The sequence below is a fragment of the Camellia sinensis genome, chromosome 1 (assembly GCF_055761805.1).
Source record: "Camellia sinensis isolate YWXY chromosome 1, ASM5576180v1, whole genome shotgun sequence".
Classification (NCBI taxonomy): domain Eukaryota; kingdom Viridiplantae; phylum Streptophyta; class Magnoliopsida; order Ericales; family Theaceae; genus Camellia; species Camellia sinensis.
Window position 1 is genome coordinate 161,381,370 of NC_138961.1, and position 25,721 is coordinate 161,407,090.

A 25,721-nucleotide genomic window follows, 5' to 3' on the forward strand; every position below is an offset into this window, starting at 1 on the left:
ACTTTTGCAAGCAAGATTCTCATTTTTTTTTTTTTTTTAGCTTTTGTTTTTTTGAAAGACTATGCAATGTCATGATCCATTAAGCTTTTTAATCAACTTATGTAACAAGCATTGTGCCAATAACTCCCAAACCAGACGGTTTTAAGGCACTAGGTGTGAAGACACCCCTACGAGCTTAATAACTCTAGCTGAAAAGGTTACAAACACGAACAAGTCATTTTTCTTATTTTTCCTTAACTGTGCAATGTCTAGGGCCCTTAAGCTTTCTAATTAACCCATGTAACAAGCATTGGGCTAATGACTCCCAAACTAGACAGTTTTAGGGGATTAGGTATGGAGACACCCCTACGGCCTTAATAACTCGAGTTAAAGAGGCTACGAATCCAAACAAGTCAATTTTTTTTTTTTTGGTGAGAATCAAGGCTACTCATTTATTCTTTTATGTAACTGTAGCAATTATTATTTACTCTTTTCTACAACCCTAGCAATTATCAATTATTCTTTTCTACAACCCTAGCAATTATCAATGATGTACACCAGGGATTGTAATAGAGAGGCCACCGCTATGATAGTGTGTTCATGTGAATCAAGGCATACTCATGATAAGTGTATTAATACCACAACCACAAGCAACTATCGTAGTGCAAACATCACATGCGAGTCTTTACCCAATAAACCTTTTTCATACAAGTCTACTATGTTCCCTAATTAACATATGCTAATATCACTACCTTACTAGCAACAAGACAACATCAAGTGAAGTAGTGCAATCAAGTGAAGCAAGTATAAACATGAATTATGAATTATGAGCCAAGTAGAAGTACACAAAAGAAAATACCCTCATCCCCCAACTTGAATATGACATTGTCCGCCATGGAAGCATATACGAAGTAAATGAGAAAGAGAGAGAATATTTCCAGACATTGTAAGTGCACCTCCAGCTACGCAAATATGAACATAAATATATATATATATATATATTTCTTTTTTTTGTTTTTTTTATAAGGAAAAAAATAAAATAAAATAAACAAATAAAATTGCAATAATTAAATCTATTTTCTTCTTCTTCTTTTTTTAATTTCGACGTGTCGTATGTGCGAAAGTGCACACCGCACAACCCATCGCACCTGCATAAAAAACAATAGCGAACAAAGGGACTAAGATTTGTATCGCACGTGCGGGAATTTTTTTTTTTTTTTAATCCAATTACAACCCAAAAACTTCAAACCATTTTTACCTTCATTGCACATCTGAAATAAATATAGCACTTCAAAAACATCTAAATGCTCAACAAAGCTGTAATCTTCACGTGAAAACCACGAGTACTGCTTTTCTCTCTAACTATGTTTGTAAATTTTCTTCTCCAACAGGGTGATAGACTATGTTGATTTGGTGTCTAGAATAGAGGCACCTGAACTTAACTCGACCTATGGGACTACCATACAGAGTTCAAGTCGAGGTTGTTTTGAAGCAATCTCCACACCCGTGGGTATTTGAACCGGACTTTAGTTTTGGAAATTCTAAACCTTCGCGTTCTAGGCTTTGCCATTCGAACTCTAGTTTCCACCGTCTGAGTTGGTCTCTTAGGAACTTACTACAAACACAGTTAGGTAGCTATACCAGACCGTGAGATGCCATTCGGGCACAACTAACACCAAAAGAGTTACACCTTTAGAGGATTTAAAGTCTTCTAGACACGAAATGCAATCACACACACTTCACAAAACACTATTTTTATCTTTTATTTTTTATTTTTTATTTTTTATTTTTAAGACAAAAACAATAGCACACAATATATCTAAATATTTGTTAAACCAAAAACAAAAGCCTTTTCCCAACTTAAATGACAATGGCTTGAATGGCATATACTAAAAAAGACTAACAAGAACAGTAAAAGGAAAGGGAATTAAAACACAATATTTGAATATTTATGAAGAAGCAAGGAATGAAGGTGAGTCATATTTATGAACATTATTACATATTTATGAAGGAATGAAGGTGAGTCATATTTGAATATTGGCTCTTTTGAAAATAAGGGGTTGCGAATTGCTTGAATAACAAACGACTTTAGCTTATTTTAAGGCCTTCTCTTCAAACATTCTTGCGCTTCGGAGTATTATTGTAAATGTTTTGTATTTTGAAATGCTTCGAAGCCACCAACACTTGGTTGTTTTTGATTAAGTCCAGAAATTATGACCATAAAATTATATTGGCATAATTTATTAGAAAGAATGAACGAAGTAAGTGCTTTGATGGCTACATAATTAAGAGCTTCGAATCCAAATGGTCTGTTTTGATAGGGACATACCAATAGCCTCGAGCTAATCGATGAACCATGATGTCATGCGCTTCAAAGTTGCCTTATGAAATATTTGTTCTCGTGTGCTTCGAAGTTAAGACCGTAGAACTATATTGGCATTAATTGTAATGTGCTTCGAAGTCCTTACATGTTGCTTGGAAGGTACACAAACTGGATGCCAACTATGTGTTTTGAAGTTGCCTTATGAAATGATATATTGTTCTCTTATTCTTCGAAGTTATATTCGCATTAATTGTAATGTGTTTCGGAGTCCTTACACGTTGCTTCGTAGGAACACAAACTGGATGCCAACTATGTGCTTTGAAGTTGCCTTATGAAATCATATATTGTTCTCTTGTTCTTCAAAGTTAAGACCGTAGAACTATGCTGGCATTAATTATAATGTGCTTCAAAGTCCTTACATGTTGCTTCGAAGGTACACAAACTGGATGCCAACTTGAAGTTCGAATTGAATGGCAAACTGAAGTTCAGATGGGAAATGGAGGAAATACTTCAAAGGCACTATTTCACTTTGAAGTTATTGCATTCGAGATAAAATTCATAATCGGCATCCTTCGGAGATAAAAAGTTAGCTACAGTTTCATAAAAATATATTCAGAAAAGAAAAAAAAAAAAAAAAAAAAGGCCAGCGTAAATAATTTTTAAATAAGGCTTTGAGTAAAGTTTCGAAGATTGAAAACCAACCATATATTGGATGGTCCTTTTGTTTGCAAAACCATATATGAAAATATGTGGGTTTGATAAAGCAGAATATGCATCGAAACTAGTTCTTTCATTCCCCCCCCCCCTTGTTTGTTTAATTCATTGTCTTGATAGATGAATATTGCTCCTTTATCAAGTTGCATGAAGAATAAAATTTGCAATTCTTGCACACCTTCGAAGCTTTGTTGGTCTTTGATGTATATGGTAAATACATTCAGAAGATGGTTTTTGTTTTCTGTCAAGGCTTATAAAACATATGTTTGGTTCTATGTTCACCTTCAATGCATATCATGGGACAAGAGGACCTATGAACGTGTACCTCCCTTCAAGTTGCAATTAATTTATTGTCAAATAAGGCCTATACTGGCATACATATACAACTCTTCAAGAATTCGGGACGCCTCATTCTTAAATAGTCGTAGGGGATAATGTTGATACCATAAATAAATAATTTATTATTATTGTTATTATTATTATTGATAAATTGCAGGGCACGTGACACTCTCCTACTCATTTAGAGGTTATGAGAAGTTATGAATCATTAAACACATATGAAGAGATGATGGAGAATGTAGAGGATCATGGAGCTTGAATTCGAGATTAAAGGCAGTTATGGAGACATAAAGATGAGGTGGAAGATCATGGAGTGTGAAGTGCGAAAAATGGAAGAATGTGGTAGTTATTAGGTAGTTTTTCCTACAAATGTTTGCTTATAAATAGCCATTCATGACTACAATGTAAGGGGATCTAGAACTCAAATCAAAGACAATTGATTTCTATTTTTTCTTGTCATTTATATTTCTTGCATTTTATTTTCAACACTTCCTTTTCGAAGCATACAAGTAGAGGTAATTTTATGCACTTCCTTTTCAAAGTATAGGAGTAGAGGTAATTAATTGTTACTTTGATTATTCACTCAATCACCCAAATTGTTCACTCATTCATCTTTCTCTGTCTTCCTCATTCTTTTAATTTTATTTTTTTTACACTTGGTAACTTTGAAGTCCTCTTCATTGAGGCAAAAAAACGGTCAACACAATAGTTTGATAATTTGCTTGAATTTAATCTGTAAGAATTTTTCAATCCTTATTGACACTCTCACATTTATGGTATTTTTCTTCTAAAAAAAATAAGCCAAGAGTAACTTATCATCTCTGCCCATGGATGGGTTTGGCATGGACTTCATTTTTGGAAGTGATAGTGAAAGAACGCGAGAGTCTATCACTTGCTGGGAAAGATGCATAGATTGTTAACAACACGCTCATCATGTATTAGTAGACTTTTTTTGTTATATATTCACAAAGGTAATGTATATATAATCTTATTTATTTTTCTTTCTCTTTGAATACAAAATAATAAGTTCACATTTATAAATATATATAGAATTTAGGGTAAACTATGTAAATGATCCCTGTAATTTATACAATGTGTCAATTTAGTCTCTATTATTTCAATTTGCTCGATTTTGCCCCTCAATTTAACAGATTGTGTCATTTTAGCCCAATAAATAACGATTATTAAATTTGGTAGACGGAAAGTCTACACAATGTGTCAATTTGGTCTCTATTATTTTAATTTGCTCGATTTTGATTGGGATCAAATTAACACATTGTGTAAACTATAAGGACCAAATTGACACATAGTTTGACTTTTTGTCTACCAAACCTAATAACCGCTATTTATTGAACTAAAATGACAAAATCCGTTAAATTAAGGGGCAAAATTGAGCAAATTGAAATAAGATGAACCAAATTGACACATCAAGTAAACTACAGGAACTACTTGTATAATTTATCCTAGAGTTCATTTATTTGTGTGTTGAAGTAAGAAATGAGGTAAAAAAAAATAAAATTATATTTTCATTCACAAAACATTACTTGTAAATAATATATATATATATATATATTGGGGTTTGGCTTCCCTCCAGTCTGTGATCGGACTGGAGGGTGCTGTTGAGTTCATGGAGATTTATCACGGATTCTATTTTAATAATTTGAATCGTTTAATATATAAAACTCGTTGAGTACTATGTGCTTATAAAAATCACGTTGATTGGATATCAATAGCTACATGATTAAATTAGTTTTATATAAAATAAAAAAAAAAATAGATTGTGAAAAAATAAATAGTTGATAGAAATTTGTTCTGATGAAGTAGCTATTGATATCTGATTAACGTGAATTTTTACAAATATATAGTACTCGACGAGTTCTATACATTGAACGATTCAAATTATCAAAATAGAACCCATGGTAAATTCTCATAGATCTAACACCACCCTTCAATCGAACTGGAGAACTGGAGGAAAGTCAATCCCTATATATTATTAGCTAATGTTGTTAGGTCTAGCAAACAACTTTTAAATTTATAAAGTATTGTAATCAATTGTTTCTTTCAATATAAATATAGTAATGGATTCTTTTGGTTTATTTCGATAAGTTAGTTAAAAATTCATTTTTTTTTAGTTTTTTTAGTTTTTTTTGAAAAATTATGTAAAAAAGTAGAGAAGTGATATGATCTAAAAAATAAAATCAAAAACTTGATTTTTAAAATATAATTAGATATTGTTTGTTTGAAAAAATCTAATTTTTTTAATAATTCATATGAAGAAATTTTATAATGGACCGCTCTTCACCCTACCTGCTCTCACTAAAAAAAAAATATTACATTGACCCATCAAATTTTGAAAATATAAACCCTTTATCAACAGGAAATTGGCCGAAAACCTTTCAAAATAATTTACATAAATTACATTGACTGTTTTTGAAATTTTAAAATAAAACAACAAATTTTATAATTTTAATATAATTATATTGACTACCCTTTTAATAAGATTAAATAAATCAAAATTAATACAAATACAATGAAGATATAAAGATAAATTAAGTAAAATACATTTAAGTATAAAGGAGATGATAATATCATATTTTTCAACCATACGACTAATAAATTTCTGATGAAAATATAATTAAGTGTTATTGAATTAAAATCTTAAAGGAGTTCAATATCATTATGTTAAATTTATAAAAATTATTATATTTTTTTCAATTTTTAAGAAAGGTTAGTGTAATTTACTCAAATAATTTTGTAATAGCAAAATGTCGGTCCAACATGATTTAGGTATAGTTTGGGAAGTGGGTTAATTTTTTAGCTTTTTAATTTTTTTAATTTGGGACTAAAAAGCTTAGTTTGGGAAGAATTTTTGACTTTTTTGTAAAAGAAAAAACGTAATGATTATAAGTTGAATGTGATGTTTTTATCTTATTAAACTAAAAATTTTATTTTATTTTTTATGACTATTTTAACCTAAAAATCTCCCAAACCCTGCTCCCAAACTATGCCTTAATGGATAAGGTCCCTGTATTCAATATTTTCGGAGTTCGAGGACATTCTTTTGAGTAATTTTCCTGAAGCCACATGCACATGGCTATTGTTATAAGAGAGGGTAGTACAGTGCTATCAAACCATATTACATGAAGGTAGAATATATTTTACCCTTAATTAAATGATTTCCAATAAAATAATTCCACTAATAAGCACAAATTTGGTGGCCAATCAGCAACTGAAAGAGAAATGTACAGTACAAAATCATCATCCTTTTATTTATTCAAATACAAGAAACTTCATTAGCAGGCAGAGAGTAGTACAGATTGCAAAATAAAACATTACCCATAGCAAATGCAATACAAACCAGGCCAAAAAAAAAAACCACCACCACCACCAAAGCAAAACATTGGTTTACACAATTTACTCTTGATTTCCTTCTCAAGATCGTTGTCTATGATTCTTGAGGTATTCCACGAAATTATTCACGTATTTATCTTGTATAGCCCTGTCAACAAGCAACCCACTCATCTCTTTAACCTTGTCCCTGTATACCCTGCCTTCATCCTCCACCATCACTAGTCTCAATGATTCGGCCACTGAGTCTCTCGTGAACGAGCCGTCCTGCTCGTCTCTCGGTATCAAGTATGCCATCTTCTTCTCTTCCAAAAGCCTAGCGATCAACCCTGTGTCTGCCAAGAAAGACAGCAAAATGAGGGATTTCTCGAATTGTATGGCCTCAATTACCGAACTCCACCCAGAGTGAGACAAGAATCCACCCACTGAGTCATGACTCAGTATCTTGAGTTGAGGAGCCCAACTTGTGCAAATCACCCCTCGTCCCTTGGTTCTCTCCTCAAACCCATCTGGTAACTGGATCACCTCACTATCAGGCATACCACGCCGAATCCTCAGAACCCAAAAAAATGGTAACTCAGATAGCTCTAACCCGAGAGCTATCTCAGTAAGTTCGGCTTGACTCGGCTGTGCTTCGCTCCCAAATGCAACATAGACCACGGACCTCTGGGGCTGCTTGTCAAGCCACTCTTTCATCCCGATCCATGCTTCATCGTTGTCACAACTATCATACCCCGTGGTGGGCAGTTGGCCAACTGGTATAATCGGTTTCTGGTGAATCTCTTCAAGAAGTTTTAACCATTCGGGTTCGAGCTCATAAGAGCTTCTCACAGCCAACACGTCACAAGCTTCGATGCCTGCTCCCAACCGATATGTCACTGGAACATTTTCATCGTTGGCTGTGGCTACGTCTTCGAAGATCCGCTTAATCTCGAAAAGCCGAAATGCGATGTTGGATTTAAAGGGGATCCATTTGGGTCGAACGGTGAAGTCCTCTGGTGTGTTGCGGTCATCTTCTCCACTCAAACCCTTCAAGACTTGTACAGGACCAAGAAAGCACCCAGAAGCGGCAATTGTAACTCTGAAGTACACACTGGAAATGCCAAGTCTGGTAGCAATAGGGCCTAGCCAATATGGTGCGAAATCGTAAATAACCCAATCGGGAGCCAAATCTGCCAGAATCTGAGCCATGGGTTGTTGGAGTTGATCGTAGGCCATCTTGAGGTACTTGATCTTGTCATATGGAAGATCGATGGTGGACTCCGCGTTTTCGGGGAGTTTGTCGACTTTAGGCAATTGAACCTTCACTAAATTGATGAGAGGAGCTAGATTTGGAGGCAATTTTGGGAGTCTGTCGATGTTTTTAGGAGTGGATATAAAGGAGACTGTGTGACCCTTTTGGGCTATGAGCTTGGAGAGTTCTAAGTAAGGAATCATGTGACCAAAAGCTAACCATGGGAACATAACTACGTGAAGCTTATCTGCTGTTTCCATGCTTGGGTTAGTCATGGACTCCATGTCTGGAATTGATCAGTGGAAGAATGCTGAGAGTCTATGGCAGTTAGTAGCACCATCTCATGTATTTGTAGGGACTTTGGTCATATTCACTATACATGTTTGTACCATTATTATATTATATAAAGGTAAATGCTAACAAGTACTCACTATACATTGTATAAAGTGCATTAAAAATATGTAAAAATATTAAAAAGTATATATTAATTTTAATAAAAATGTACTGAATTTATTGAAAAGTATCTTATATTTTTCAAATTATTTTGAAAAAAGAATATTGCATACTCCACAAAATATAAAAATTTTATTACATATTTAATTACTGTTTCATAGGAATATTATATACTACACAAAACACTATTTGCATACAGGGCCGGAATCCAAGTTAGAGTTTACAAAATGCCTTGCGTAAGTAGTGGGCAGCAAAATGGGATTAGGCTTTCACTTAATTTATGTATCTGTTTTTGTTACTTGCAATCAACTGATATTAAAATGTTAAAGAACAAATTTGTAAGCAAATGTAATTTTTTATAGTGCTATATTGTAATTCTAAAAAAAAGAAAGAAAAGTATGCTGTGTTTACACTATTTCTTTACGGTACATCTGCCCCATCCCAATGTAAATTACACGTGTTTGTCTCCTGTTTTGCCTTTTTTTATACTTAGCATGGGTGCTTCAAAAATATTTTGCAGCTTTGATTTATGAGTTTTAATAGTTTTAATGTGTATATAAAATTTATATATGGTATTTTGACTCTTATTTATTTATTTTTATTTCTCATCTTATTAGAGTTCAACTATAATTCTAATTTTAGAAGGATGTGTTATTATTATAGTAGCAATGATTTAGACCACTAAAAAATGTATCACTAATACCACTAATATATTGGGAATGGCAAAACAAATAATAAAAAAATAAAAACAAGACATAGAAAGTGAGCGGGACCCACTGTCACATCATTAGTGTTCCCTCTAGTGATCCATTTTTAGTGCTCCCAAGCATTTTTCTTATTATAGGGTTTACACTGATTTCTTACACGTGGCCCCTCCCATTGTAAATTATACATATCTGTCCCCTGTTTTGCTTTTGTTTTTCTCTCATCCTTTCTCTGACTTCTGTTACCTCATAAAAGTGAAGGCTAATTCTGGTCTTACATGAGACTGAAACGTTGAGTTAAAATAGTTAATGCGATGAACTATAATATTTAATTTATAATTATTTTATTATTTTTTACATTCATTAAATCAGTCAATTTCATAAATATAATTATTTTAGTCAGATTAAAATAATTAAAAAAATTAAATAATCAATTAAAATAGTTAACTTTTCAATCAAAATCTCTATATTTTTGTTTTAGCTTATTGAAATGAGATAGAACAAAATAAAATGATAACTCTTTATAATCTCTTATAGAGTGACAATTTCATTACAATGTTGAATGATGATTTTATTTAGAAAAAAGAAAATAATATATAAGTCTACTTTTTAGATCTATTTTATAGGCTCAATGATGTATAAATGATATATGATCGGTCGATGATTAGAGAAGATATATAAGAGAGTGTGTTATCTTTAATATCCTAATTGATTGCGAGCATTGCTATTCAAGCCTAAAAATTAAATCTATTTTCTAAATCCAGTGATATGTCAGAAAGATCATTTCAACCAATCATTTTCCTGATACATTATTGGATTTAAAAAGTGAATTTGTATATTATTTTTCGTTGATTGCAACACCACTAAGCAGGAAAATTAGATATACTTTTTATCTTGAATAGTACACTACAACGTATAAGAGTTTTGGAAACCAAATATTTTAGTGTCTAAAAGTGAAAATTTTGTTGCAAACGATATTTAGCGACTAATTTCTGTCGTCATGAGGATAATCGTTCAAAAGTCGTCCCCGAAAAGTCAAAAACAAGGTTTTAGTGATAAAATATTGAAAATGTCAGTAATAAATAAACTTTTATGGACAAAATAATTTGGTTTTAAAATTGTTTATTTTTTTAGACAAAAAATTTGGTCCCAAAAGGATAATAATTCATCACTAATGTCTAATTTGTGTTGCTAAAAACATAATAACAACACTTTTCGCAACAAAAATATTTGGTCTCTAAAAAATAATTTTGTCTCCAAATTTTGGTCTCTAAAACCTTAAATTTTTTTATTTTTTATTTTTTTTTAGTGGCAATAAGCTTGTATGGTTTTGGTTTTCAAAAAACACTTTTCAAAAAATTCTACTTTTTTATTTTCTATATTTTTTTTTTGTTTTCAATGAATTTTTTAAAAAAATTTAAGCATTTTTTTTTAGTTTTTTAGACATACGTAATATAAATACACTTAAAAAGTATAATATTTTTTTAAAATAATATTTAAAAAATTCACTAAATACCAAAAATACAAAAAAAAAATTCAATATATTTTTCGTATTTTTGTGTACTTTTTAATTTTTTAAAAATATTTCTTCACAAATAGTTTACTATTTAGATACATCTAAGTAAGGTGCATCCAAAAAAGTACAAAATTACTTAAAATTTTAAAAATATTCATTAAAAACAAAAAAACATGAAAAATAAAATACTCAATTTCTAAAAAACTGAATTCAAAAAACTGAAACTAAACACACTAAATGCTCTTTTATTTATTATTATTTTTTTAATCAATCAAATATAAGAGTAAACATTTTGATAAAATGATTATTCTATTCCACCATATTCCAATAAAGCAAACACTACCTAAAAGTCTTTTAACATTTTACTTTTTTTTATTAAAAAGATATGCCATTAATACTTTGGAGAAAGATTAAGGTACGCACCCTTCAAATGGTATGTACCTTATGTATTTTATAACTAAAAGAGAAAATGACATAACTTTATATTATCTAGGAAAAAATAGTGAAGCATCCCTCTCCATTTTTGTGTAGTAGGAGAGGTCCAAGATATTTTTTTTTATTACCTAATGTCTCTTGATAAAATTTTTCTGTGATCATATTAGAGAAATTTTGAAATTTTTCTAAAAATCAGAAAACTTTCGAAAGTGAAAATTGAAATTTCTTTGTGTTGGGGCAGAAATTTCTCTAAGTTTGACAAAATTTCTCTGATTCAATTTTATTTATTTATTTTTTTTTGTGAAAATATTGAGAGATTTTAACTATTATGAAAATATTATATATCTTTTATCTTATAAAATCTTAATATCAGGGATCTTTAAAAAAATTCTCTTATTTTCTAAATCATAATTAAAAAAAAAAAAAAGTCATAACCAAATAATACATAAGGTATAACCAAAGATCTCATGAATCATAATTAAAATAAGGTTTATAAGTAAATATAAAAATGATATAACTTAAGGATATATATATATAGTAGATAGTAGAGGGTGTGTACTAGAATTTCCCTATTGTCCTCATCCTCCTTAATTCATGTATGTTTTTGTTCTTCATTCTCTGTTTTATTTTGATTTTTTTCCCTTGGAAAGGTCTTTTTTTAATTGGAAAAATTACAATTTAGTATAATTTTTTAAAAATAATTTCACATGAGTGGTAACTTTTGTGAATATTAATAATTAAAATTATAAAAAATTTCATAAATCTTTAATTATTTTGTAAAGGAACCACTACTGGAATGTAATTTCCTATTTTTAATACCACTTACACATTTATTTATTAATTAAATAAACGGGAAGCAATCTCATTTGCCTTTTCATTTCTCGGGCATTCACATTTAATTTTTTAGGTTAGACTTCTCTCTAGTTTGTGATCAGATTAGAGCGTGTTGTTAGGTCTGTGAAAGGCCACCACGGGTTCCGTTTTGATAATCTGAACTGTCAATGTATAGAACTCATTGAATATTTTATTCTAGTAAAAAATAATGTTGATCGGATATCGATAGCTAGTTGATCGGGTCAGATTTCTGTCAGCGGTAAATATAATTTTAAAAATAAATTGTTGATAAAAATTTGTTCTGATCAAATAGCTATCGATATCCGATCATCTTGATCTTTTATAGGAATAAAGTACTCAACAAGCTCTACACATGGAACGGTTCGGATTATCGAAACAGGATCCGCAGTAGACCCCACAAGTCCAATAGCACCATCTAATTCACTTTGTAGCCTGGAGACAAGTTGTCTGCAAATTTTTATACTATTTTCCATTTCATATTATCTTAGTTTATATCTAACAATTAATTTATGACAACTTGTTAAAAGTGCAGCAATAGCTCAAGGTCCGCACCACCATACCCTAGCCCCTCTAATGACCAAACTCATAAATTATTCACAATTTTTATTTTGTGATTTAAATTTATTTTATATATAGACCTTACGCTATATAAATTAACCTCTATCACACAATCACCTACCCAGAATTTTCTAGGTATATTAATTTGGGTCCCTCTTATTTTTGCTACTTGTATATGTAATGAAGGAATTTCATGATACCAAATAATTTCTCACAAATTTGTCAAGATAGATTAATGGTGTAAATTTGAATGAGTTCTTGTGGGGTCATTTTTTGAGTAAATCTTGATAACAGATTTGAGTATTTTGTATGGTAATTATTTATTTGTTTATTTTTGAGTTTATGGTATTATTGTATGTAATATATGTAGCATTTTCTTAAATAATATACTAACAAAAATTCACATAAAATTTTAATATATAGTAATGTGGTTAATTATGGACATTTCACTTTTAAAACAAAATATTAAGGGGTCGTTTGGTAATGACTTTTTTAATTAGTTTTTCGATTTTTTTGATTTTTTTAGTTTAAGACTTTTTTGTTTGTTTGGTTTTCTTATTTGGCTTTTTTGGCTTTTTGACTTTGAAATGGCTCACCTTTTTTTTTCTTTTTTTTTGTCCTTTTGTGATTTTTGGCCTTTTTTTTTTTTTTTTTTGCCATTTTCTGATTTTTTAGCCCAATACAAAAATCAAAACGGGGCTAAAAATGAGTTTATTTTTAATAATGACAATCATTGTTGTAAAATTTTCTGTATAAATAAAATTTTTTGTAAAAAAAATGTATGATGTGCATAAAAAAAATATATATAGGAAGAAAGTATGACATTTTGTCCTTAAAGTTACAAATATCTGTCGTATGTGTATGTCAATTTCTTATTGAAGTTACAAATGAAAAATTTATGACGTGCACTAAGGTTAAACTTTTTTTTTATTAGAATAATTATATTATTTTATAATTTATATTATAAAATTTTGAATAAATTATTAATTTGTCCTAATAATTAGATTTAATTTTGATTAAATCCTATTGAAAATAAGTTCTCATAAAATCGTTGCTAAAATTAATTTTTTGTGACAATTTTGTATGTCGTTAAAAATTGATAATTAATGACTTTTTTTGTTACGATTTTTATAAATTGTTACTAAAACACAATCAGTGACGTTTTTTTATGACGAATTTTTCAAACTATCATTGAAAATTAAAAATTCGCGACTTTTTTATGACGATTTTTTAAACTGTCGATAAAATTTGTAATTAGTGACATTTTTTGTAACAAAAATTTTCAAACTATCGATAAAAATTAACAATTAATGATATTTTTTTAATAGTATCTGATAAAAATATCATTAATTATCATTTGACCTATTGAATAATAAATACATATTATAACCTATATGTAACTTTCCCTAAAATTTTATAATATAATTAGGAAAAATATGTTAATAATTACATCTCCCTGTATATTGTTATATTACGTTGTGGGGCCTAACAAATATATTTTTTTTTAATTTATAAAATATAATATAAAAAGATACATGTTATGTAATTGATTCTTTGAGCCTGTGTTTGACAAGGGCTTTTTCAGGCTTTTTTGACTATTTTAGTCACAAAAAACAAAATAGGCCATTTTAGTCATAACAAACAAAACATCACATCCAACCTATAATCATTACATTCTTCTCTCACAAAAAAAGTCAAAAAAGCCAAAAAGTCAAAAAGCCCTTCCCAAACCAAGTATTTTAGCCCAGGCTAAAATAGTCAAAAAAGTTAAAAAGCCAAAAAACCAACCCACTTCCCAAACGGAGACTGAGTGTTATAGTGAATCACATTAAATCCTATGTTTGTTAGAAATCACCAAAATGTTTTTAAAAATTCATATGAGCCACACTCCCATGAATCTATCTTGGAAAAAATATTACATTGGTCCATCAAATAATATTATTATGAAAGGTACGGTAATAATTGCATCTCCCTATATATTATTATATTACTAGGAAAGATATGCTAATAATTGCACCTTCATATATATTATTACATTACGTTGCTCGGTCTAACAAATATAATTTTTTTTAATTTATAAAATATAATATAAAAGGATATGCTAATAATTGCATCTTCCTATATATTATTATATTACGTTGTTCGGACTAACAAATATAATTTTTTTAATTTATAAAATATAATATAAAAAGATATATATATATATATATATAAAAGAGGGTTGCTATTAGCACTCTATAAATTATTTTAGACCCTTCTATTTTTAATTTTTTTCATTACAATAATAACTTCAAATAAAATTATAAAAAATGACATCATTAATTTTGAGATTCCCCATCTCACAATTAAATCAATACATTCACTATATCATATATTAAGATTTATGAGAGCACCCATCTACATCATCACCCATCCATCTTTTCCAAATTTTACCTTCAAAATTTACCCACTCTCAAAACCTTGAAAACACTTGGACGGACTGGATAAGAGGGGATTGTAATCCATCGGACTGTTAGTCCCGGGATACATTGTCCCGGGACTATTTGGTTGGATTGAATTTGTATCCTATGTTTGTTTAGTCATGGGATTAGATGTCTGGATTGGACTATTTTTAATAAATCCAATGTTTGGTTAGACGGACTGGATAAGAATAAATGTTCAAAATACTATTTTACCCTTATAATCTATAATTTATAATTTAACAACATTAAAAAAATTTAATTTATAAGGCCACAATTTTTAATTTATTATTTTCAATTAAATTAAATTTATATTTTATATTTTATATTTTTATTTAATATATAATTTTAAATAACGACAATAAAAAATAATTTTATTTAATATATAAATTAAATTTTCAACAACACTAAAAAAATTTAATTTATAAGGCCATAATTTATAATTTATTATTTATTATTTTTAAATAAATTTAATTTATAATTTATATTTTTTATTTAATATATAATTTTAAATTAACAATACTAAAAAAAAATTTATTTAATATGTAAATTTAATTTTTTAACAACACTAAAAAAATTTAATTTATAAGGCCATAATTTATAATTTATTATTTTTAATTAAATTTAATTTATAATTTAAATTTTTTATTTAATATATAGTTTTAAATTAACAACACTAAAAAAATAATTTATAAAAGTTCAAAAGACTATTTTACCCTTTTCAAAATAATCCCATGGGATACCAATCCCATGGTTTCTATCCCACACCCCCCCATGGGATAGAATAGTCCCATGTTTGTGGGACTAATAGTCCGGAGCAAAATTTTTCAAACAAACAATGGACTATTAGTCCGGTACCGGACTAATAGTCCAATCCCACCATCTTATCCCTCAAAACAAACATGCTCTTTGGGGGCAATATTCCGGCAGTAACGGTACCAACCATTTAATTATCAACACTTCTCTAGCAATGATACTAAGTGGAAGTTTTTCCAGTAACCCCAACTCCATAAGACGAGAAGAGTATAACAATAAAAAATTAGAGAAGGTTCATAAGTTTGATGTTGTTCTTAACTCAGGAGAGATTGGCCTTGTAAAGGTAAGTTTCTTGAAAAAAAATGACAAAAATAATAAAATTTGTTCGTAAAATTTTTGAAACTGAACTCCCGAACATTTAACTGAAATTCGGGAACACAGGCCCGAACATTGTTTATTTGTTCGGGAGTCGGAAAGCAAACATTTATTATTTGTCGGAAACAGGTAACCGAACATTATTCATAAGTTCGGACCTGTTTTATCAATCACATTTTGAAATTTAATTTGTATTATTATTTATTTCAGAATAATGGCGAGTTAAATAGAAGCAGCAAAGTTGGCTCGAAATTCATAATAGATTATAGTAATGAATTTGTGACTCACGAGATAATATATGAACGTATTGAAAACTATATATGCATATTTTTCACATATATGTTGTTAATGTGCATATCTCAATCAAGGATTTAAGAATGAGATAATTCAAAACGAATGTGAGAGAGAGAGAGAGAGAGAGAGAGAGAGAGAGAGAGAGAGAGAGAGAGAGAGAGAGAGAGAGAGAGAGAGAGAGAGAATTCTTAAATACACACACACATATATACATATATATATAGAAATTATGTGCATATATATTTAAGAAAATTATTCAATGATTGAATTCAGCAACGCAAAAGGTGCCCATGAAATCAAAACAACTAATTTAATGAAATTGGTATAGTGATAACACATACATACATATATATATATATATATATACTCAAAAATATATATGGTAGTGAAAAACATTGTGAAAATCAAGAATTCCACACATATAGATGAAAAACAGAGTCAATAATGTCTTTGGCAATCTCAGTCGACAATAGTTTCAGATTTGAAGAAGCAAAGAGAGAGAGAGAGCATACCAACTGTGATAGTAGTTAAACCAAAGAAAAGAATGAGGTAGCAGAGACAATAATCACACTTTTTCTTCTTTGTGGGTTTTGTTAGGGTTTTTTAGAAGAAATATTTTTTCAGGGTATAGGGGGTGTGCATTCAATGGGTAAAATGCTTTCACAAAGATAATTTTGGTACTCTGTTGTAACTCGAATTTTCGTGCCCTTTTCGGATACGATAGCTCTATAGTTCGGATTCCCGTGATTTTGAATCTGATTCTACAAGTGCAATGTGAAATAGATAAATACAAATGAGTTCGAATCTGGCAATTCTTTTGGAAAATCGATTTTGAATCAAAATGTCAAAAATAGACTGCTTTGCCAAATACAGAGTCGCCACCTAAACATTTTTAGAAAATTTAGGAAACCCATGACTCGTGCCAAAGGCCACGTGTCCATCATCACCAAGATTATCTTGGCTCGAGAACTTAGGTACGAGAGGGAAAGGTCATGAATTAAGCACCACTCGCCCGATCAAAAATCAGCCTCTACTAATCATGTTGTGATTCTTATCTACATTATATGCTCTTGTTCTGATTATTAGACTAACTTTACTATGTGTTGCACACAAATATAGACTAATTTTCAAAAATTGAAACACTTTGATTTCATGTATATTTTTTGAAAATTATTTCAAATATGTACCACTTGAAAAAGTGATCTCATATGCACATTTGATCAAACTATTCCAGTTTAAGCAATTAGCTTCCATCCACAAGCATTCAAACAATTTATCACTTAAGCAATTAGCCTCATAGTAATCATGCTTGACATGGCAACAATCACATTCATGCAATACGCTAAAGCAATAAAATGCTCACCATGTACTCCGAGGCGAGCCAAAATATGCAAAATAATTAGAAAACATGCATGCCCCTAATTAATGCAATATGACTAATGCAACACACACAAGATGCAATTAATAGGCTCAGCTACTAATATAACATGTGAATCAATTTGATAGCATGTGGTTTAAACATGTGCTCAACGAAGTAATAAACAACAATGCTTGTTAGAATGATGAACCAAGTCTCGATTCATGCAAGACAAGTGGATGAAAATCATGGAATATGCTAAATGAAATATGGTGTTCTATTCTATCCATCATAAGCATATAAATAAAAGGAAGAAATACGTAGGGTTGAAAGACATAAATGCATTATTACATATTTTGCCCTTGCGAATGAGGGTCCAAATGAATGTCCTAGCTAATTAGTACGAATTAACTAACTATTACAAACCAAATGAAATAAATTAACTACACTAGCTAATTAACTAATTATTACAATAACAAATTTAACTAACTATTCTAGCTAATTAAATAAGTACAACACGAGACTAGCTAGCTACTCTAACTAATTAGTTACAAATCCGCTACTCCAAGCACAACATACTAATATTACAATAGTAGTTCAACAGATCTTGAGAATCGAGGGATGGTTCATACATGGGTGTGGTTTCCACCCGATAATGCTCTCTATTTTGCTATTGGAATGCCCCTGTTGCTCAGTTAGAAAATTGTACATGTTTTCCACCTCAGTCTTTGCTTTGCGCTGCCGGAAAAAAGACACTGCTTGCCTAGAAAACGTGGCCGGCAACCCAGAAGTAGTGGCCGGCCGGCCGGCCACAAATAGTGGGTTGTCGTCCAGTAAAAGTGGCATGCCAGCCACTAATGTTGTTTTTTCCCTACAGCAACAGAGGACAAATAGAGCACAAACTAGAGTGTTATCAGGGGATGTTTGTCCACCATGCCTCTCCTTATCAGCAAACAGGTCAAATGAGGGGTAAACTTGATTCGCAAGCCATCAATCGACGCAATTTCATTGCGTGATGACTTATGAATCAAGGGAAACAATTTTAATAAATGCTAAGGAAAGCCTCTCAAAACCTTCTCCCCATCATGAATTGATCAAGGGAAATGGTTGACATTGATTCTTGAACCATTTTCATCACTAGTAAGTATGAAACGACTCAAGACTCAATGGGTTCAATAAACGTCCGATTGAACCCAAACCATTTTATTATCTTGTTCCATTTTTAAACCATTGATTACTCCTTTTTAAATTATCTTCCATTCATTAGTCAATTAAGTCCAATAATGAGCTTTACGTCCTCCAATGGAAAGAAGTGTCAAACAAAGAGTTGTTTTAGGCATGAGAGAGATGTCATGTCATTGGTAATAAACCCCCGAAGAGATTAAACCATTAAGCACAATGACCTCAATCTCAAGCTTAAACAATCCATCGGTTGAAACAACTCTCAAAGCGAATGAAAAATCAAGAAATGAGGGAGGTTGCAGAGATGCTTAGAGGTGAACACAAGTATGGAAAACAAGAAATAAATGCTATCAACTCAAATAGGTTGGTGGCTAAGGCATAAACCACCAAACCTATGAGGACCATTGCACTACAAGCATGCAATACAAAGCATAAATGAAACTAACACATAAAAATAGTCCTAAAGTAAGCAAAAATAGTGCTAGAATGTAGGTAAAAATAGCTAAAAGAGTAAGTTAAAATAATGGAGAATGTAAGCTTGTAAGTAAGCATAAGGAGGGGTGGCTAACCCCTCCATTTTTGGGACCTCAAAACGTGATTTTTGGCTTTTGAAAACCTCTAAAAATCAGTGGTAAAAAGCTCAGAAAAAGTTGAGAAAAGAATGGGAAACACAAGAGCAAAAACTTAGAGAACAAGGTTCAAAGAAGGGTAGTTAACCCCTCCACCTTTGGTAGCTTTAAACCACAAGTTTCAGCCCATAAAAACAGTGTAAAAATAGTTCTAAATCAACAAGAAAAGATAGAAAACATGTAGTGTAAAGATGCTCAAAATTATACATCTTGAAGCAAGGTAACTCTTTTGTTAACAAACCAACAAGTTCTCACTCTCAATGGTTGAAATTTGGACTTAATAATCTCAGCAAGGAGAGCTCCAATATTGGTTTAGGAAGTGTTTGGGTAAGGTGTGTGTGTTGCAAGATAGAGATAGAGATAGAGATAGAGAGAGATTTTGAAGAATTTGGCCTTTTGGAATTTTTTGTAACCTAAAAACATGAGGGTTGGCCTTGTATATATAGAAAAATAGCCTCTTAAGTCGGAAATATTAGTATAGGAACAGCTGGAGCTTGTGGGAGACATCTGGCAAAAATATTTGGGTTTTGACACAAGTGGCCGGTAGGCCACAAAAAGTGGGTCATTGGCTATTATTAGTGGGCAGCAGGCCACTAGTTGCCGACTAAGCAAAAATCTACTTCCAGGCCCGATTTTTAAATGGGCATATCTCTCTCATCCGGACTCGGTTTTAGGTCATTCTTGAGTTAAAATTAAAGTCCCGAAAGTCTACTTTCCAATGGTGGTGGCCTCACATCTAAATTCTAACTGTGCAAAGAGATATGTCTATTTTAGTAAAGGCTGCTCATTTCTATCCTAACGGATTGATGCCCAAATTTTTCCCCAACTAGTTTTCTTCCATCCCCTCCTATTTTCTTCAACTCCAAACCGTTAAATAAGATGTTTTAAAGATTTTTCAAAGAGTTCACATTCCTTTCATTTATTTTCACTTTGTCCTTACTCGGTTTATCAAAAGTGCAATATTTTGAACGAGATGCTAGCCTCGGAACATTGTAGAAACATTTGGAAAAATATTTTGAAAAAGTGGGTTTTAAGGTCTAAAAAATTTTGGTCCAAAATGGGGTGTAAGGTTGGGATTTAGAAGCTCTTCTTATTGAAGAAATCGAACGTTCGTACAACATAACTTTCATCATCGAGTGATCAACCTGAGGTGCCTAAGTCTTAAGGGCGGTCAAAAATGGAGTGTCTACAGTTGCCTGTCTTTGACAGAGCTCGAAGTCATGAAATGACGTGAGTGAATGTCAAAGCCTAGAGACGACCTATTTTGACGAGGCCGTAAGACTTGGGCAAACAAACAAAATACAGATGTAGTTGATTGAACGCGAGGGTTGCCTATCAAACCAGTGTAGTTCAGGGGCACAAAATAGTGCTATGCAGGATGCAAAAGATACACAATGTAACAAAACAATGTAAATGAAATACAATGTAACGAAATAATCAAACCAGAAGCAGTGCTTACCACACAAATACCATAAAGGGATGGAGATGCAAAATCAAACTACGTTTTATATAGAAAAGAAGTGGGCACAACCAAACGACGCCTAACACAGGCTACGTGCCTATATCCTTAATACTAGCCTCAACGTAACATGGATGCTTACACATAACAGAACCATGTTTTAACGTGAAAGGTGCGGGCACATGCAGAACTATGTTTTTCATATAGAGAGAAAGAGTACAAGTAATTGGGTAGTATGATATAAGTGGGAAATGATCTGCTAGGGAAAGATAATGATCCTAAATGCTGAATGTAACAAAACAAAGTACGATGCAATGGATGTAATGGATGAAGTGAAGAAAAGGCGTAGGCCGAAACACATCTTACCTAGAAAAGGTATGGACACAAAACAAACTACGTCTAACACAGAAAAGGTGTTTACATCCTCAATACTGGCCTCAGCACAGCATGGGTACTTACACATGACAGAACTATGTTTCAACAAGAGAAAAGTATGAGCACTTGCCAAACTAAGCTTAACATGGAAATGATGCAGGCAATAAAATGGATAATGTAGTAGATACATGCAATAAATTCTATATGCAATGTGATGGAGATACTAGATGATAGATGCGATGTAACAGCTAGGAAGTAGTGCCTTAGAAAGCACCTTACAAGGGGCAATTGGTGATGACTCACATTATGCTGTTGTGGATCTTCCTCTTCTTCTTGGTTTGAAGACTTTTTCTTGCATTTTGCGCTTCCAAACCACATGTACTACTTTTCACCTTGGCTATGTTTATAACTTTCCCTATTCTCCAACAAGGTGACAAACTAGGTTGGTTCAGTATCCAGAATTGAGGCGCATACACGCTACCTCAATCTATGGGGCTGCAATACAGATTTCAAGCCCGGGATACACCCCTGGGTATTTAAACCAAACTTTAGTCTCAGAAATCCCGAACCTTTGCATCCTAGGCCTCAGCCATTCGAATTCTAGTTTTCACTGTTTCAATTGATGTACTAGGAACTTATCGCAAACAAAGGCATGTGGCTATACCACACCGCCTGAAGTCGTTCGAGCACGACAAACACCAAAGGAATTGTGCCTATAGAGGTTTTAAGGTCTCCTAGACCCAATGAGTGCACAAGACAGTGTGGGTGATATGAATGTACAAAATAGTGCGATGCAGATAGAATGCACAAAATAGTGCTATGCAAGGTGCACAAAAATAGTGCGGTACAAGTTGCACAAGACAATGCGATATGGGTGCACAAGACAGTGTGATATAGGTAGAATGCACAAGACAGTGCGATGTGAGGTGTACAAGACAGTGCGATGCAAGGTGAAATACACAAGACAGTGCGATGCAAGGTGAAATACACAAGACAGTACGATGCAAGGTGAAATGCACAAGACAGTGCGATGCAAGGTGCATAAGACAGCGTGATAGATAATGTAGTAGATGAATAGGGCGACAAACTCCAACCACGCTGGAGTCGTGAGAGGAGGAAGAACAAATCCCAAACACGCTAAAATCGTGTGAGGAAGGGAACACTCTAACCACGCTGAAATTGTGAGAAGAAGAAGAATAAATCCCAAACACGTTGAAATCGTGTGAGGAAAGGAACACTTTAACCACGCTGAAATCATGAGAAGAGGAAGAAAAATCCCAAACATGCTAAAATCGTGTTAGCAAATGAACACTCTAACCATGCTGAAATCGTGAGAAGAGGAAGAATAAATCCCAAACACATTGAAATCGTGTGAGAAAAGGAACACTCAAACCACGTTGAAATCATGAGAAGAGTAAGAATAAATCCCAAACACATTGAAATCGTGTGAGGAAAGGAACAATCAAATCATGCTAAAATCGTGAGAATAGTAAGAATAAATCTCAAACATGCTGAAATTGTGTGAGGAAAGGAACACTCAAATCACGTTGAAATCGTGAGAAGAGGTCCTAAAAAAACTGCTCAAGGTTGTATTCCACACTTCCTGAGATAAATTCCAAGCACGCTGAAATCATGTGAGGAAATGAACACTCAAACCACGCTGAAATCGTGAAAAGAGGTCCTGAGAAAACCACTCAGGGTTGCGTTCCACAGGTCCTGAGATACTTTAATCACGCTGAAATCGTAAGAAGAGAAAAACCGCTCAGGGTCATGCTCCGCACACCCTGAGATAAAAAAAAAAAAAAAATGCTTGGGAACACGTCTCATGTGTTCTGAGAAAAGCCCCGAAGGATAATAATCCTAAACGCTGCTCAGCGTAAAAGGATAAATGATACGAGATAGTACAAAATATAAATAAATGCAATAAGTGCAATGATATGATACATGTTACAAGCAATGTAGTGCATGATGTTTAAAGAATGCAATAAACAAATTGCATTCTTTGAAGATCCGCTTAATCTCGAAAAGCCGAAATGCGATGTTGGATTTAAAGGGGATCCATTTTGGGTCGAACAGTGAAGTTCTCTGGTGTGTTGCGGTCATGTTCTCCACTCAAACCCTTCAAGACTTGTACAGGACCAAGAAAGCACCCAGAAGCGGCAATTGTAACTCTGAAGTACACACTGGAAATGCCACGTCTGGTAGCAATAGGGCCTAGCCAATATGGTGCGAAATCATAAATAACCCAATCGGGAGCCAAATCTGCCAGAATCTGAGTCATGGGTTGCTGGAGTTGATCGTAGGCCATCTTGAGGTACTTGACCTCGTCATAGGGAAGATCGATGGTGGACTCTGCGTTGTCGGGGAGTTTGTCGACCTTAGGCAATTAAAGCTTCACTAAATTGATGAGAGGGGCTAGATTCGGGGGCAATTTGGGGAGTCTGTCGATGTTTCTAGGAGTGCATACAAAGGAGACTGTGTGACCCTTTTGGGCTATGACCTTGGAGAGTTCTAAGAAAGGAATCATGTGACCAAAAGCTAACCATGGGAACATAACTACGTGAAGCTTATCTGCTGTTTCCATGCTTGGGTTAGTCATGGACTCCATGTCTGGAATTGATCAGTGGAAGAATGCTGAGAGTCTATGGCAGTTAGTAGCACCATCTCATGTATTTGTAGGGACTTTGGTCATATTCACTACATGTTTGTACCATTATTATATTATACAAAGGTAAATGCTAACAAGTACCCACTATACATTGTATAAAGTGTATTAAAAATATATAAAAATGTTAAAAAGTATATATTAATTTTAATAAAAATGTAATGAATTTATTGAAAAGTGTCTTATATTTTTTAAATTATTATGAAAAAAGAATATTGCATACTCCACAAAAATATAAAATTTTTATTACACATTTAATTACTGTTTCATAGGAATATTATATACTACACAAAACACTATTTGCATACAAGGCCGGAATCCAAGTTAAAGTTTACAAAATGCCTTGCGTAAGTAGTGGGAAGCAAAATGGGATTAGGCTTTCACTTGTTTTATGTATCTGTTTTTGTAACTTGCAATCAACTGATATTAAAATGTTAAAGAACAAATTTGTAAGCAAATAATTTAATTTTTTAAAGAGTCCGATCCTCTTCAGCTTGAATCTCCGTCAGTTCTTCCGGATGACAGCTCAAATTGAGCCACGTCACCTATAAATAAATAAACGGCACAAATTTATTTTTTTTTAAAATAAATAAAATACACACCCATTGACACATATACTCACAGCACACACTCACTCCACACACTCTCTCTCTCCGTCCCTTTCTCACTGACACACTCACTCACTCACTCACTCACTCTCTCTCTCTCTCTCTCTCTCTCTCTCTCTCTCTCTATATATATATATATATATATATCACATTTCTAACAAAAAAAAATTAAAATCACACATACTTCCTCTCTATCACATTTCTAATAAAAATAAAAAATTATTTTAATCTTTTTCATTTTATTTTCATAATATATATAATTTTTAATATAAAATTTTATTTTTTATAAAATTAATATCATTGAAAATATACTTTTAAAATAAGACTAATATTAAATATATTTAATAAAAAATTAAAATAAATAAAAAGTAATTACTATATTTAGTTATGCTTTCAAAATATTATTTTTAAAATATAAAAATTATTTTGATGGAAATAAACACGCAAAAATCATATATTTTTGAAATTCTCAAAAATAATCTTCATTCAAAAAAAAAAATATGAAAATAATGACTTTTGTGCATAGATGTAAATTTTTTATTTTCTTTAAAACACAAATTTAATCTATGCATAGGTGTAAATCAAATATAAATTTTTTTTATTTCCTTTAAAAAAAATTATATACCCGTTTGGTTAATAAAATTAAATTAAAAGTCATTATTTTTATATCCATTTTAAATTTTTATTAAATATATTTAATATTAATCTCATTTTAAAGATATATTTTCAATGATATTAATGTTATAAAATTAAAATTTTATATTAAAAATTATATATAGGGTAAATTACGCTGACACCCCCTGAGGTTTATATTTATTACAATTCATTCACTTACATTTGGGAAATTACACTGACCCCCCTGTTAATTTAATTTTATATATGATGATCATTACGGTGAGGGGGGGAACTATTATGAAATTTTAAACCTCATGGGGTAATCTGTAATGAAACTTTAAATCTCAATGAGGGGAATGTAATTTCCAAAAGGTGAGGGGGGTAACTGTAATAAACATAAACTTCAGAGGGTGTCAATATAATTTACCCTTATATATATATTATGAAAATAAAATGAAAAAGATTAAAATACTTTTTTTAATTTTTTGT

The 25,721-nt window shown here is 31.7% G+C and overlaps 2 pseudogenes across 1 annotated transcript; both read right to left on the reverse strand.

Annotated features, from left to right (window-relative positions):
* Positions 1-6,598: 6,598 nt before the first annotated feature.
* Positions 6,599-8,431, reverse strand: LOC114256955 (UDP-glycosyltransferase 91A1 pseudogene; annotated as a pseudogene). Its single transcript, XR_014340673.1, has one exon. The product of XR_014340673.1 is annotated as a UDP-glycosyltransferase 91A1 pseudogene (transcript).
* A 14,960-nt stretch (positions 8,432-23,391) lies between these two features.
* LOC145820524 (putative UDP-rhamnose:rhamnosyltransferase 1 pseudogene) lies at positions 23,392-23,952 on the reverse strand (annotated as a pseudogene).
* Positions 23,953-25,721: the final 1,769 nt, after the last annotated feature.